The sequence below is a fragment of the Limulus polyphemus genome, unplaced genomic scaffold (genome assembly GCF_000517525.1).
Source record: "Limulus polyphemus unplaced genomic scaffold, Limulus_polyphemus-2.1.2 Scaffold6995, whole genome shotgun sequence".
NCBI classification, from domain to species: Eukaryota; Metazoa; Arthropoda; class Merostomata; order Xiphosura; family Limulidae; genus Limulus; species Limulus polyphemus.
The window spans coordinates 22,559-26,740 of record NW_013672605.1 but is presented as its reverse complement, the minus strand read 5'-3'; the positions used below and the strand labels follow the sequence as shown (position 1 = coordinate 26,740).

Genomic DNA, 4,182 nt, shown 5'->3' with positions numbered 1-4,182 from the left:
ATAACATTACAGTAATGACCCCCCAGTGCACAAGATGAACACGTCTTCTATGCTGCTGAGCCACACCTGGTCTCCTCACTGGTTAATAACATCACAGCACACCTTCCTGCACTGAAAACTAAGTTATACAGGTTCAATACATCTGTGTGACGTTTCTCATGCTGAGATGGCTACATTACCTTGCTGCATAGTGAGGAGCATGCATGCTAAATCTGGGTTCTTCAGTTGCTATTCTCGGAACTCCTGAAATGTATTCGCTGCACCCAACCACTAGTGGAATCTTTTACTTGTTGTCAGTGTGGCAGAAATGGTCTCAACTCGTATATGGTGTCCAGAATTGGGACATTCAATGTATAGTGAGACAAGTGTCTTGGGTCCAAGCAATGTTGTACGAGCAAATAGTATTCCTACAGCACTGTTATCTAGTGTTCTATCTGCTCTGTTTTAAAAATACATCAACTAGTTTATGTATGGTCCACTTGAACCATAAGTTGTAATAATATTTTATGAGTGAAGATTCACAATTGCATGCATATGTTTTTGTCATATCATTTATGCTCCGGATCTGACTGAGCCTATGAGTAGCAAAAGATGAGATTCCACTCCTTCCTATAATTGTAACACTGATCCAATTCTCCTGGTGCTGCTGTTGTTATCTTAGTTAATGATTCTCATGTGAAGCTGGATAAGTGGTCATCCATAACTACAGAACAACACAAAGACTCTATCCCTCCTTGTACCTCAATGGCAAGTTTACAGACTTGCAACAATAAAACCTGGGGGTTCATTTACCCATGGTGAGGAGCTAATTCAATAATGATACATTTACTCAAAACTAAAACTTACTGACGTGTCTGTGTGGTCAATCTCTAGTTCAGTGCAGCATAAGTTGACATAGAATTAATGCTACTTTCTTTATGGACAAAAAACAGGTTATTTCACAAGTGGGCTCTAACCATCTGCATTACATGATACCAAAGTACTAGACTTCACAATAAATCATGGAATGTGCACATAGAGGTACTGTAACTTCTCATGTAGTACACTGTTCCTGTGTCTAGTCTGGCTGGCACTAAACTTTCAAAGACCATTGGTTCACCTTTTACACAGGTGAAACTAAAACTCCTGTCCATCCATTCTAAGAATACTAACGGCAGATCCAAGGTTAACAATGAATACACTTGTTCTATAAATGATGTATTTCAGAGATAGTTGAAGTTACCTCTGCATTCACATGTAGTATATTTACCAGAATGAAGCTTGAGTTGACTGGTCTGAGTGTTTTTTTTTTCAGTGCCTGATGTACTATGAGTTGGCAGCATTCTGTCTGGTCCTGTGTCAACCAGGAACTATTTTTCTCTTGTACTGTGATTGTCACATTACCAAACCCCACACGCCCTGAAAGCTGAGCTGATAACTAAACCTTTTGATACAAGCTAATTTGAGCTTCCATAGTTTTCCAAAGTTGTAGCAGCATTGTTAGTTACCTGTCGTTGGTTTTACTGCATCTTTGAAACCACTGTCCTGATGCTCAGCAAGGCATAGACAGTACACTCTAAAGTGACCAGATACTCCACAGCCAAGTTAAGCTCTTTGCTCCTCCTTTCTAAAATAAGATCCAGACAGAGGTATCATTGGCATAAACTGTGGCATGTAAACCACTAGAAGAACCAGCCACTGGATACAAGTGTGGTTTCATTACAGTACCAGGTTACGTAAGTAACCAGTTAACCTTCGTGATGTGGATGTATGGGTAGAATGGTCTCTCTGAGGTAAAGCTGCTGCAGTTTTATCTCTTGTCATCAGTTCCAAGTTACTGCATTGCTACAAACTGAGAGAGATTCCACAAACTTGATTAAAAGAGCATCTTTGTGATCCACTGAGGCCACTGTAAAGAAATCCTTACTGTGAAAATGGTGCAGATCTTCCATGTGAGTGGTCATATTTTCATGGTACCATCATCCTTCCAAGTTTTGAACTGTCTGAATTTCTCTATCTTTCCTCAAGTCAAACCTCTGGTGCAATTTGGTAATGACTGTTCCAAAGTTGTACCTCCCTCTGAAGTCTAGTGCTGGACCATTGAAACTCTGGATTTGGCATTGCACAGTGTGCTCCAGAGTCCAACTGTTCCAAGGAATTACTCACCTGAAATATTTTGGGAAACTCTCTCCTTTGCTGTACCATTAAATATTGGGGGGGGGGTAATCTTCCCTGCTTCACTTGTGGAGGACCAATGATCATAGCCAGAGCTTTTATATTACAACCTCTCAGCTAAGTTGTCATTGACATTGCAGGCATAGTATTGTAGTTACTCTGACTTGTTCGAGTGGCCAATCCCTATTTCAGTACAGCATAAGTTGACATTGGTAGCTTGTCCTTCAGCTCTAAGCACCAGGCTTCTCAGTGGCCCATTGTTGTTTCATCAGTATATCTTCTTGCTTGCCACTGCTCCATGGTCCACTTAGTTCACCATTTAGTGCCTGCCATCTGACCTACTCGCTGTTGTCAGATTGTCCTGTAGTAACCAGATCTGGGGAGGGTTATTCTGGCTGACATATGTCTGGGAGTCCTGCAAAGACTGCCTCACCCCGTCTTGGCATATTCCCCCACCACCCCCACCCGCCCACAATAATCCTTGGTCATCGATTCTCCTCGTACTGAGGTTGGTCCTTGAGGAAAAAGCACGTAATTTAAAAAAAAATAAAAAATTCTGGGTGCACTAAAATCACTTGTATCTGTTCTTCCCAAGCCATTGGCTGTAACAAGATAGTCATGGACCTCCACAGTATCAGCAATGACTCTACTTTGACTATCTCCCTTCAGTGGTTGACTCTTGCTCGTAAGTCCTTTTAGTTGTGGAAAATGTCACTTGTGCAACTATGAAGTCTTAAAATTGTACAAGAGTAGGAGTGAAGGACAACACGAGTTGGCTTAGTAGAGTAGGAGTGAAGGACAACACGAGTTGGCTTAGTAGAGTAGGAGTGAAGGACAACACGAGTTGGCTTAGAGCGTAGGAGTGAAGGACAACACGACGTTGGCTTAGAGCGTAGGAGTGAAGGACAACACGCGTTGGCTTAGAGCGTAGGAGTGAAGGACAACACGCGTTGGCTTAGAGCGTAGGAGTGAAGGACAACACGCGTTGGCTTAGAGCGTAGGAGTGAAGGACAACACGAGTTGGCTTAGTGGAGTAGGAGTGAAGGACAACACGCGTTGGCTTAGTGGAGTAGGAGTGAAGGACAACGCGCGTTGGCTTAGTGGAGTAGGAGTGAAGGACAACGCGCGTTGGCTTAGTGGAGTAGGAGTGAAGGACAACGCGCGTTGGCTTAGTGGAGTAGGAGTGAAGGACAACGCGCGTTGGCTTAGTGGAGTAGGAGTGAAGGACAACGCGCGTTGGCTTAGTGGAGTGGGAGTGAAGGACAACGCGCGTTGGCTTAGTGGAGTAGGAGTGAAGGACAACGCGCGTTGGCTTAGTGGAGTAGGAGTGAAGGACAACGCGCGTTGGCTTAGTGGAGTAGGAGTGAAGGACAACGCGCGTTGGCTTAGTGGAGTAGGAGTGAAGGACAACGCGCGTTGGCTTAGTGGAGTAGGAGTGAAGGACAACGCGCGTTGGCTTAGTAGCAAGCTCTACAATAAGAGTATGTAGTCATTGCACAAATTTTCTCTTTCCAATACACTGGTATTTTCAGGTAATTTTAATCTTACAACAATGCGATAAGTCTGCTTAACAGGAGTTGTAACAAGAATTTTTACTAAATAGTGTTTAATCTTGGAACAATGCGATAGGTCTGCTTAACAGGAGTTGTAACAAGAATTTTTACTAAATAGTGTTTAATCTTGGAACAATGCGATAGGTCTGCTTAACAGGAGTTGTAACAAAAATTTTACTAAATAGTGTTTAATCTTGGAACAATGCGATAGGCCTGCTTAACAGGAGTTGTAACAAGAATTTTTACTAAATAGTGTTTAATCTTGGAAACTGAGAAAGAAATAAAGAACACAATGTTAAACATTAGTAAACCATCTATAACTTGTAAAAGATGTGATCACTTGTACTAGATTGAAACTTTTCTCTCGAACTAATCTTAACATTTCTTCCTGTGAGATGTACTCCTTGTCTGCAGTGTATTTGTTCTGTTATTCTTGAAATACAGACTGATTATTTATTTATTTATTTATTTATTT

General features: G+C 41.9%; 1 protein-coding gene across 1 annotated transcript in view; it reads left to right on the top strand.

The window, feature by feature from the left end:
* Nucleotides 1–4,182, top strand: part of LOC106474253 (5'-AMP-activated protein kinase subunit gamma-2-like) — a 38,679-nt gene that overhangs the window by 15,489 nt on the left and 19,008 nt on the right. The gene's annotated exons all lie outside the window — the stretch shown is intronic.